This window comes from Oryctolagus cuniculus, chromosome 10, assembly GCF_964237555.1.
Source record: "Oryctolagus cuniculus chromosome 10, mOryCun1.1, whole genome shotgun sequence".
In the NCBI taxonomy this organism is placed as follows: Eukaryota; Metazoa; Chordata; class Mammalia; order Lagomorpha; family Leporidae; genus Oryctolagus; species Oryctolagus cuniculus.
Genome location: NC_091441.1, coordinates 15,945,275 through 15,958,454, shown reverse-complemented (window position 1 = coordinate 15,958,454; position 13,180 = coordinate 15,945,275).

The window sequence follows — 13,180 nt, the reverse complement described above, 5'->3', positions numbered from 1 at the left end:
ACCATCACTCTGGCCCCTGATCCACTGCTGCCGGACCACTAGGCCGAGCGCGCAGAGCTTGGCAGGCCACAGGGGCAGGTGGCGAGTACCGCTGCATACTGCCCAGAGCTGGGGAGACACTACCAGGCAAAACAGATGCCCACAGCTCTGCTGGGGGAGATGGACCACGAGATACACATATAAACCACCTCCGATGTCCGATGACCACGCGTGGCTAGTGGGGACCCACAGGGAGTGCCTCCTTAAGAAGGTGGCATCCAAGCCAAGGCCTGGCCAGAGAAAACAGAACTGGAAGGTGCCTGAGGTGGGAGGGGTCAGGTGTGGCTACAATATAGTGGTGGGGGCGAGGGAACAGCAGATGAGGTGGGGCATGAGTGCCAGGCCCTGGTTCCCACCCCGAGTGAGGCCACTGGAGGCCCCTGGCCAGGACAGAGTTGCGACCTAACTTCAGCTTGAGACACACGCCTATGGGTGCCATGCAGAGCTCAGAGTGGAAGGTCAGAGCCAGAGGGGTCATGGCGAGACTCAGCCACCTCCATTCACCACACTCGGAGCTCAACTGAGAATGTCAAGTGTAGCCTCAGATAAAGTCACCATGACTGGCTAATGGGCTGGCTGCGGTGTGAGAGGAGGGAGAAGACCCGAGAGAACAGAGCTGCTCTGCAGAGAGAGAGAGGCTGTAGGCGGGGCCCGCCTGGGAAAGGGAGCCAGAGACCCAAGCAGAGACGCACACTAGGGGGTCTACACGTGGGGAGCCGCCAGGCTGGAGAGCTGCGCTTGGGAACGCCAGTGTGAAGACAGCACCGGCCACTCGCAGTCAGAGAAGAGGTCCAGAGACGGAGCCAGGGGGCCCTCCAGTTACCAGAGAGGCTCCTGCCAGGAGAGGGGAGGAGGCTGGGAGGCAGTGAAAATCCAGAAGAGTGTAGCATCTTGAAGACAAAGAATGTGTCCAGGGGAGTAAGGCACAACTGGCTTAAATGTGCTGGCAGGGCCGTCCGGTGAGGCCCGAGCATGGCAGTGGAGGGGATCAGGGTCAAGGGCAGCTTCACTGGAGCAGCGGAGGGAAGGTCTGGCTGGGGGGTTCAGTGCACAAAGGGGAGGAGGAGCAGTGGCTTCCAGTGTGAGCGGAGGGGGCAGAGCAGGGATGGGTCAGCCACAGGGCACGAGAGCAGGCAAGGCACAGCCACAGGTGTTGTGGCATGGGACGGCAAGAGCTAGCAGAAGTGAAATTTGCTGAGGGAAATTCAACCCAAGGCTGCAGCTGAAGTTTGAGCAGGGAGGGAAGTGTATGCAGGTGTGGTCAGGGCGAGGGAAGGCGGGATCTCTGGGCAGCAGGAGCAACCCCGGGCGGCCAATCGTTTGGTGCGAGACCACCCACCACGGCTGTGAGAGTCTCTTCAGCAGAGTGCAGCTCTGTGGGCATGGGCCCAGGGCAGGAGCCAGTCACACTGAACCAAGCCTGGGGTCTTGCCACGAAGGCATGATAGAGAGGGGAAATGAGGGCCTAGGGAAGGAGTTCACGGCATGCTGGACCAGGAGACAGACAGGCCTGGAGGGGCAAGGGACAAGGACAGGGTGGTCGGATCCATGGCTGGGAGGTCCCCAGGCTCTTAGGAGACTGCCAAGGTCAGAGCGAGCGAGAACATGAGCAGGAGACGTGAGCGGCGCGGTCAGGGTGGGATGGACAGGTGGGCAAGCGGGTATGGGTGACGTCTGGGTCCAGGTCAGCCCTGACGGCGTGGGCCCATTGGTGGGTCATAAGGTCATTGGGGGAAGGGTCCGAGCAGCTGGTCACTGGAAGAATGGTGCTTGTGGATACTGAAGTCGTACAGCGGATGGCAGCGGGGGCTGGGCAGGGGGCGAGGGGACCACGGCCATCCCATGCACATAGCTGTCCTCCCTCAGAGCATATCGGAAGCTCAGTCAGCGCCACAAACTGGCTCGGGTGACAGAGGTGCAATACCAACACCAACGTCACCTCTGCCCTCTGCCGCCCAGCTGCTCAGGCTTGCTCGTCTCTCCGTCCCAGAGTCCCTGCCAAGGTGCCGGCAGGTCTGTGGACCTTCCCAGGCAGATACCCCTGGCCACGAGGTGCCACGCGCATCCCCAGGGTCACAGACCACAAGGCCCACCCAAAGCCCGCAGGTGTCCCTCCATGCTCTAGGGCCCACACCTCACTGAATCACTTTCGCTAGAGGTGGTGCTGAGTCAAACTGGAAGCGGGGGCCCAAAGAAGGAGCAGCGTGGGTGGCCCAATCACACCAGTTCCCAAGGACTAACCCCTGCCAGAGCATCTCCCTGCTCAGCCAGCAGTCGCCAGGTGCTAGAGAACATGGAGACAGCCCCCCGCCCTCAGTCCCCACTTAGCAGTCCAGTCTGCTACTGCACGCCTGGCCTGCTACAGAGCCCTGCAGAACTGTGTCCTCAGTACAGCTGTGTAGCCCCAACTGGGAAGCTCCTCCCTTGCAGACTCCTAACACAACTGCAAAACCCCAGCCTAGCCTCAGGGCAAAGTCCCGGGAAGAGGTGCTCACGGCCTGTCCTCAGTCTGAGTGGGAGCCCTTGCCTGTGCCTGTGAACAGAGCAAAGGAGCGACCTGTGCAAGAACACCCGAGTTCAGAAGCCACGCCTCCCTCCTCCCACGAGTGCTCCTGCACACCACAGGCTTCGGCCACAGGGAACGCGCAGCATTCCAGGGGCTCAGTGGTTGGTGTATGACATCCCAATGGAGGAGGACCTGGAAAGAGCTTGCCACGGACACCCGTGGGGAACGAGCGCATCCTGGAACCGGCCCGCCTGCAAAGAGGCTGGTTCTCCTGCCCCAGTGTCTTTTTCCGGTTCTTCTTTAGATGCCAGGGAGACCCAGCCATCATTTCAAGCTCAAGAAAATAATCCATTTATCTTCTCCCTCCCCCTCTTCACCCCATAAGACACGAAATTCCCCCAAACAGTGAGAGCACTCATGACAAGCAGGCTAGGGAGCAGCAGAGTAGAGCAGGCATCTTGGCCCCGGGGGTGTTGCTGCAGAACCAGGCCGAGAGCCCGGTGGGTCAGGACCCTGCCAGGAAGCTCAGCGTCCAGCAGTGGCTCCATCAGCAGACCCCTGTCACTCACAGCACATGACCATTTCCTGGACCACCAGGGCCCATGTCACATGCTGTCATTAGGCTCTGACAGTCTTAGGTTAGGACAAAGGACCCCAGGACAGAGGATGACTGGAGCAGGACCCAGCCAGGGTGGCCACAGCCCATGCCTCTGCAGGTCTCTGCCCCTCCTGGCACATCCTCCATCGGTGTGCACTTGTTCTCTCAGACCTCTGCACAGTGCGATTTCTCAGGTTCCCCCTCCACCACCAACTGCTTCATTCTTTTCAGATTTCTCAGATTAGATCCCAAGATAGCCAAAGGCACTGGCCCAGGATTCCATTTTCCATGGCTGCCGTGACACAGCTCCACCAACGGGATGGCTACAATACCGCAGACACGATCTTGCCGTCGGGGCAGGGTGTTGGTCTGGCTGGTTGTCCCTGAGGGCTGTGAGGGAGATAAGGGTGCCCAGCCTCTCCCTTGCCTCGTCCTGACCCTCCTATGAATGCACAGCATGGTCTCAGATTTCTCCACACGCACCCTCCCTGAGTGTCTGGCCCTGGCCAGATTTCCCCTGCTGAAAGGGCTCGAGTCCATCCTCTACTTCATCACAGGTCCAGTGATCTTTGCAAATACGGTTGTATTTGAAGGACTGGAGGAGGGGACAGTGACCTGTGAGTTTGGATATAATTTAACCCACAACAGGTCCGATGTAGCTTTTGGAACCAGAGGTGTGTGGCTGTCTCCATTTCCTAGGAGACAAATTACCATAGGCTGGGTGGCTTGGGCAACACAGTCATACATCCACACAGTGCTGGTGGCTGAAGCCTAAAAGCAAGGTTCCCACTGAAAGCTATCAGGAAATCTCTCCTATATCCCTGGATAAGGACAGTTTGCATGTTTTAGGAGCCAGGACGTCAACAGATCCTCTTGGGGGACACAACAACCCACCACAGTGACCATCGTGCAACAGCCGCTCCTTGGGCCAAGTCACAGCTGTGGCCATGAGCATGAGCATGAGGAAGCCGAGTCATGTGTGACTCGATGCAGCCAGAAGTGGGGACAGCTCGCACCATGTGGCAAACGCATGGGTCCAACAGACCCACAAGCACATTTTCCGGCACATGACTTCAACCGTGCTCCTGCAGAGCAAGACCTGGCCAGCCAGACACAGGGCCAGAAGCACTCAGTTCACCCAGAGCCAGCAACGGCCGAGCAAGGCCACTCTGGAAACCACTGTTTCAGCCACTGTTGTGGTGCAGCAGCTCAGCTGCCACCTGCGACACCAGTATCCCACAGCAGAGGGCAGGTTCCAGTCCTGGCTGCTCTGCTGACCCAGCTTCCTGCTAATACTCCCGGGGAGGCAGTGGAAGATTGCCAAAGGACTGGGACTCCAGCCACCTAGACAGGATACCCAGATGGAGTCTGAGGCACATGGCTTCTGCCTGACCCAGCCCCATCCATTGAGGCCATTAGGGGTGTGAACCAGCAGAGGAAGATCACTCTGTTTAACTCTCAGAAAAAGAGGGGGAGAGGGAAGCAGGGGGTAGAATCATGGAGTGAGAGGTGAGAGAGACAGCAGGGGCAAGGGGGATGGAGAGACAGACATGGGGGTGGGGAGAGAAACTCCTGTTGGGGGAACCAAGAGAGACAGAGGGGGAAGATGGAGAAAGACTGGGGGGGGGGAAGGAAGGAGGGAGAGAGAAACCTGGAAGAGGGAGAGAGAAAAGGACAGAGAGAGAGACTCAGGGAAGGTAGAGAGACAGACAGACCCCATGGGGGATGAAGAGAGAGACTGGGGCAGGGTGGGGCAAGAAGAAAGACCCAGGAGGGTGGGAAGAGATGTGATGAAGCAGAGTCGGGAGATAATGGAGAGAGGCAAATAGGCATGCTGACAGATGGGGCCACAGAAAAAGACATGGAGGGGGAAAGAAGACAGACATGGTGAGGAGAGAGAGAGACATTGAGGTGGGAAGAAGAGACATGGAGAGGCAGAGAGACAGACAAATGGGCATACTGACAGATAGGGCCACAGAAATAGACACCATTGGTGGAGAGACAAAGAGAGGAAAAAAGACCAAAAACCATAGAGGACTGGATTCGATTAAGATGACAGAGTATGGGCCGGCGCCACGGCTCAATAGGCTAATCCTCCACCTAGCGGCGCCGGCACACAGGGTTCTAGTCCCGGTCGGGGCGCCGAATTCTGTCTTGGTTGCCCCTCTTCCAGGCCAGCTCTCTGCTATGGCCTGGGAGTGCAGTGGAGGATGGCCCAAGTGCTTGGGCCCTGTACCTCATGGGAGACCAGGATAAGCACCTGGCTCCTGCCTTTGGATCAGCGTGGTGTGCCGGCTGCAGCGCACTGGCCACGGCGGCCATTGGGGGGTGAACCAATGGCAAAGGAAGACCTTTCTCTCTGTCTTTCTCTCTCACTGTCCACTCTGCCTGTAAAAAAAAAAAAAAAAAAAAAAAAAGAAGGAGAGTATGCAGTCTCAAGGAAAAGTTAAAGAAAATGATAGAGGAAACGCCACACAAATTAGAGGGACACTGTGGACCTACGTGGAGGGTGTAGACGCACACAACTCAGGACTCCAGCAGCTGAGAGCCTTCAAATCAGCTTTGGAGAGTGAGGCAAGACCAGCCTGCAGCAGCCCAAATCACTGGCGATAAAGGTGCAGGAAAAGCCTGGAGAAAATCCAGCTTGGAGCCCTGTGGGGAATAGTGTATCTGCCAAACCAGAGGAGAAAATGGGGGTGCTCATTTCTCTCCCCCGATCATCCTGCAATGGTGTCCTGTAATAAGCATATAGAGAGTGGGCACCATTTTGGACATACATAACAGCTGTACCAGCTCATGTCTGTACCTGGCAACCAGCCAAGACGAGACACCCAAGTCTGGCAGAGAGAACTAAAAGGGGGCTGGGTGCTTGTGACTGTGGGAGGCTTGTGTGCCAGGACTGAAAACCCTGAAGCTGCGTGGGAGGGCTAAGGGTGTGGCTGGGACTTCAGGCAATCACCATGGGAGGCTCCACATGCTCAGGACTCTCCTCGTGATGGACACTGCTGTGGAATCTGTGCTTACACCGAGGACTGCACAGATCCTTTATGTGGTTCTTGTGTAGTGTGGATGAACGTTGTACGTATTGGGGCTAGCACCCAGGCACACTCTCCTTTGAGGAGAGGAGGTGAGCTGAGTCTATGCCAACAGAACAGAACAAACCCCCCTCCGATTAAAAAAAAAACCCACACAGAAGATTTACCACAACTAATGTGGGTGTTACGTTGGATACTCCCTTCACCCTGGAGCACTGAACAAGCTCCCTGGCCACACCCATGACATACCTCGATATATTCACTGAAAAAGTAGACATTCAACTAATCCAGAGGCATAGTCCAAAGATAAAAGCTGCCACAGCAAAAAAAAAAAAAAAAAAAAAAAAAGAAAGAAAGAAAGAAAAAAGAAAAAGAATATCAAGAATATCTCCACAAATGCCAAATAAATGCATCAATTCAAGAAACAATAAGGAACACAACATGACACCCCCAAAAAACACTTCTAGATTGTGAATATGAACATATTGAAGAAATGTGGCTAATGGAATTCAAAAGATTGATCGTAGGATTGCTTAGGAAAACAAGAAGCAAAAACACAAACTAATGTAATCCGTACATCACTTGAAAGAAATTTTCCATGAAATTGAGATCTTAAGATAAATCAAAATGAAATCTTAGAAATGAAGGATTCAATAGAATAAAAAAATGCAGTGCAAAGTCTTAACAGAATTGGCGAGGCAGAAGAATATCTGACTTAGGGCCGGCACTGCGGCTCACTGGGCTAATCCTCCGCCTTGCGGCGCTGGCACACCAGGTTCTAGTCCTGGTCGGGGTGCTGGATTCTGTCCTGGTTGCCCCTCTTCCAGGCCAGCTCTCTGCTGTGGCCAGGGAGTGCAGTAGAGGATGGCCCAGGTCCTTGGACCCTGCACCCCATGGGAGACCAGGATAAGTACCTGGCTCCTGCCATCAGATCAGCATGGTGCACCGGCTGCAGTGCACCGGCTGCGGTGGCCATTGGAGGGTGAACCAACAGCAATAAGGAAGACCTTTCTCTGTCTCTCTCTCTCACTGTCCACTCTGCCTGTCAAAAAAAAATCTGACTTGGAAGACAAATTTCAGGAACTATATAATGCCAAAAACAAGAAGAAATTAGAAAACTAAAAAACACTGTTGGGAATCTACAGGATGCTATCAAATGATCAAACATGCAGGTTCTAGGAGTTCCTGAAGGCTTGGAAAGAAAAAGGATTAAAAGGCCTTTTTAGTGAAATAACAGAAAACTTCCTAATTTGGAGAAAGAAAGGGCCATCCAAGCATAGGAAGCACATAGAACTCCTAATAGACATGAACAGAAAAGATCTTCATCATAACATATTGTAGTCAAACTCTCCACAGGAAAATAAAGAAATGATTCTAAAATGTGCAAGAGAAAAACGCCAGATTACTTTCAGAGGATCTCCGATTAGACTCACAATGGACTTCTCCTCAGAGACCCTATAGGCTAGGAGAGAATGCAGAGATATAATCCTGTCGCTCCCCCTCTTCGTGGAGGAACGACACAGGACCCTGCGCTGTTCTTTCGTCTGCTCGGCCCTCCCCGGGTTTGCTGCTGGTTCTTCCCGGGTTGGCTACTGTCCCTTCCACCTCCGTGGAAGGGCAGTTCCCCCTGGCCACATTCCCCACTTCCGCAGGGGAGCGGCACACCGCCGGCCGGCTCTCTTGGGGGCTGCACCGGTGTTCCCCTTAGATGTTCCTCTTAGATGTTCCTGGTGCATGCCGTCTCTCTCCTCCTTTATAGTCCTCCTCCACCAATCCTAACTCGGCTGCCCACACGCCGAGTACGCTGCTCTCCTCCAATCAGGAACAAGTCCTACAGTTTATTGGCTGAACTGGAGGCAGCTGTGTAGAAGCTGTTTTCTTCTCTCCCAGCGCCATATTGTGGGAGAGCAGATGCATAGAATAAGTCTTAATTCCAGTAACTTAGTCCAGTCCGGATTGCTCCCCACATAATCCAAGTCTTAAGAGGCAAAAATTGTCAACCCAAAATACCGTACCCTGCAAAGCTCTCATTTATGAATGCAGGTGAAATAAAGATCTTTCATAACAAACAGAAATTGAAAGAATTTGTCACCACTGTCCAAAAGATGCTTAGGGATGTGCTACACAAAAACACAGAAACATGGTCATCAATACCAAAGAAAGTAAAGGCAGAAAATCTCACAGTAAAAGTACAAAGGAAATCCAAAGTAAAAAATAGGAATATTTCTAGGAAAATGTCATGGCAAAGTCATTACTTATCAATAGTCACCTTGAATGTAAATGGCCTCAACTCTCCAGTTAAAAGATACAGACTGGCTGAATGGATTAAAAAAAAAACCCATCTATTTCCTGCCTTTAAGAAATACATTTCACCAACAAAGATACATGCATACTAAAAGTGAAAAAGATGTAAAATTATATTCCATGCTAACAGAAACCAAAAAAGAGCTCGTGTAGCTATCCTAATATCAGAAAAAAATGGACTTTAATACAACAACCATTAAAAGAATCAAAGAAGGGTACAATGTAATGGTTAAGGGATCAATTCAACAGGAAGCTGTGACTATTATAAATGAATATGCACCTAATTACAGGGCACCTGGCTATTTAAAAGAAATGTTAAGAAATCTAAAGGGAGACAGACTCCAATACAGTAGTAGTGGGGGACTTCCATACCCCACTTTTAGCAATGGACAGATCAACCAGACAGAAAATCAGCAAGGAAACAGAGTTGACTGACACTGTATACCAAATGGACCTAACATTTCTACAGAACTCTCCATCCTATAGTCACAGAATACATATTCTTCTCACCAGTGCATGAGCTTTCTCTAGGATTGACCACCAGTTAGGCCATGAGGCAAGCTCAGCAAATTAAAAAAAAATCATACCATGCATCTTCTCTGATCACAATGGAGTAAAGCTGGAAATCAGCAACTCAGGAACCTCTAGACCATATGCAAACACATGGAGATTGAACAACATGTTCCTGAATGAACAGCGGTTCATGGAAGAAATCAAAAGTTAATTAAAAAATTTTGGAAACAAATGTAAATTAAAATACAACATATCAAGACTTATGGGATACAGTAAAAGCAGTGTTAAGAGAAAAGTTTATAGCAATAAGTGCCTACATCAAGAAATTAGAAAGGCAACAAATAGCTATCAATGCATCTCAAGGATCTAGAAAAACAGGAACCCAAACCCAAAACTAGGAGAAAAGAAATAATTAAAATTAGAGAAGAAAATTGAAACCCCCCCCAAAAAAAAACCACCCAAGATCATCAAAATGAAGGGTTTTCTTGAAAAAATTGACACAACATTGGCCCAACTAACCAAAAAAAAGGAGGAAGATTCAAATCAATAAAATTAAAGATAAAAAAGGAAATGTAACAATAGACACCACAGAAATAAAAAGAATCATCAGAAATCACTACAAAGAGCATATGCCAACAAACTGGGAAACCTAGAAGAAATGATAGATTCCTGGACACATACAACCTACCTAAATAGAGCCATGAATACATAGAAAACCTAAATAGACCCATAACCAAGATGGAAACTGAATCAGTAATAAAGACCCTCCCAAAGAAAAGCCCAGAACCAGATGGCTTCACTGCTGAATTCTACCATACATTTAAAGAACTCCAATTCTTCAAGTTACTCAAAACAATTGAAAGGAAGGAAATTCTCCCAAATTCTATGAAGCAAATATCACCTTAATTCCTAAGCCAGAAAAAGATGGAACCAAGAGAATTACAGACCAGTTTCCCCAATGAACACAGATGCAAAAATCCTCAACAAAATATTAGCTAATTGAATCCAATAACCCATCAGAAAGATCATCCACCCAGACCAAGTGGGATTTATCCCTGGTATGCAGGGATGGATCAACAGTCACAAACCAATGTGATACACCACATTAACAAACTGAAGAACAGAAACCGTATGGTTATCTCAATAGAGGCGGAGAAAGCATTTAATAAAATATAATACCCTTTCATGATGAAAGCTCTAAGCAAATTAGGTATAGAGGAACATTCTTCAACACAATCAATGCAATCTATGACAAACACATGGCCAGTGCCCTATTGGATGGGTAAAAGTTGGAAGCATTCCCACTGGGATCTGGTACCAGACAAGGATGCCCACTCTCACCATTGCTATTCAATATAGTTCGGGAAGTTTTAGCCAGAGCTATCAGGCAAGAAAAAGAAATCAAAGGGATACAAACTGGGAAGGACAAAGTTGAACTATCCCTATTTGCAGATGACATGATTCTATATATAGGACATCCAAAAGACTCCACTAAGAGACTATTGGAACTCATAGAAGAGTTTGGTAAAGTAGCAATATATAAAATCAGTACACAAAAATCAGCAGCCTTTGTATACACAGACAATGTCATGGCTGAGAATGAACTTTTAAGAACAATAATATTCACAATAGCTACAAAAAAAAAAACAAATACTTTAGAATAAATTTAACCACAGATGTCAAGGATCTCGATGATGAGAACTACAAACATTAAAGAAATAGAAGATACAAAAAAAAAAAAAAAAAGGGAAAATCTTCCATGTTCATGGATTGGAAGAATCAATATCATCAGAATGTCCATTCTATCAAAAGCAATTTACAGATTCAATATAATAGCAATCAAAATTCCAAGGACATTCTCCTCATAAAAAATGCTGAAATTCATATGGAAACACAGGAGACCTTGAATAGCTAAAGCCATCTTGGACAACAAAAACAAAGCTGGAGACATCACAATACCAGATTTCAAGACATACTACAGGGCTGTTACAATCAAAACAGCCTGGTACTGGCACAAAAACAGATGGAGAGACCAATGGAACAGAATAGAAACACCACAAATCAATCCAAGCATCTACAACCAACTTATATTTGACAAAGGAGCTAAAACCGATCCCTGGGGCAAAGGTAGTCTCTTCAATAAATGATCCCAGAAAAACTGCATTTCCACATGCAGAAGTATGAAGAAAGACCCCTAACTTAGACCTTACACAAAAATCCACTCAAACTGGATTAAAGACCTAAAGTTATGACCCATTATCATCAAATTATCAGAGAACATTGGTGGAACCCTGTGACATTGGCACAGGCAAAGAGTTCTTGGAAAAGACCCCAGAGGCACAGGCATTCAAAGCCAAAATTCACAAATGGGATTATATCAAAACAAGAAGCTTCTATACTGCAAAAGAAATAGGAAAGTGAATAGGCAACTGACAGCATGGGAAAATTCATTTGCAAACTATACAACTGATAGAGGATTAATTACCAGAATATATAAAGAGTCAGGAAACTCAACAATAACAAAACCACCTAGTTAAGAAATGAGCAAAGGTCTTAGACATTTTTCAATAAAAGAAATCCAAATGGCCAAAAGACACATAAAAAAGTGTTCGGGATCACTAGCCATCAGGGAAATGCAAATCAAAACCACAATGAGGTTGCACCTCACCCCAGTTAGAATGCTTCATACAGAAATCAATAAACAACAAATGCTGGCAAGGATGTGGGGGATAAAGGTATCCTAATCCACTGTTGGTGAGAATGTAAACTGGTAAAACCACTGTGGAAGACAATATGGAGATACCTCAGAAATCTGAATATAGACCTACCATATAACCAACCATCCCACTCCTGGGCATTTACTCAAGGGAAATGAAATTGGCATATGAAATAGTTATCTGTATCCCCACGTTTATTGCAGCTTAATCCACAATAGCTGGGACAAGGAATTAACCCAAATGCCTGGCAGCTGAAGACTAGATAAAGAAAATATGGGATATGTATGCTATGAAATACTACCCAGTGGTTAAAAAAAGTGAAATCTGGTCATTTGCAACAAAATGGATGAATCTACAAAACATCATACTCAGTGAAATAAGCCAGTCTTAAAGGGAAAACACAATATGTTCTCCCTGACCTGTGATAAATAGAGTACCTAAAAGGCAATCTGTAGGAGTGAAATTGACACTTTGAGTAGCAAAGACTTGAACAGACCTTGTCTTGACTGTTGAGGAACAGTTTTATTTTTTCCACACTATTTGTTGAACTCTTTATTTAACATAGAATTAATCAGATGTGTATAGAGTCAATTGAAAATAGATTTTAGTAAAAAAAATAAGAGAATAAGAGATGGAGGAGGAATAAGTGTGGGAGTATGGCTGGGAAGGTGCACACAGTTGGAAGAATCACCATGTTGTAGTTAGGAAGTATATGAATTTTATAACTATAAAGCTGTATAGTTCTGCATACATCATTACGAACTTACTTATAAGAGTACAGTTTGAAAACTTGCCATGGGACCTTAAATCCCGTTAAGTTGGGTCATAAAAATACCATCTTAATGTTATCCATATAAGTAGGATTAAGTGTCTGGTAATAATAATAGAATTAAAAGGAGCGAATGCTACAATATGGGAAGCAGTCCACACAGCAGACTCATAGAATGACAATTGCTTTAAGTGGCAATCTGATCTCAATCAGCCCTTAAGGCATTCTGGTCTGGCTGAAAAGCCCACGAGAACATTTCAGTAATGGAAAGACAAGACACTATGCAAGAAAATGTCCTACATGAAGGACTTCAGTGGGTGAGACCCCAGTGGAAAGAAGTGGTCAAAGAAGGATGTACATTTCTCTGAAAGGAGGAGAGAACTTCAACTTTTCTTTATAGCATTATCTAAATACTGACAAAGTTGTGGATTCAAAAGTTTTCCATAGCCTAGGCAGCTCATCAAGAGCCTCAGGTGATCACTGATGTCATAAGAGTATTAATTGTTAACAATAGGAGTCATCATGCATTAATTTCCCATGGAGGACCTCTATCTTCAAAGAATTGTACTATGAGAGTTAACAAGTAAAACATTCTCAAAGATTTATTTCATTTTAGTGTATTAAGTGGAGGATATTTTTACATCTCATAAGTTTTAGTTATGCCTAAGTGTCCAACTCCATTGCTTGTTTTCCTAGGTG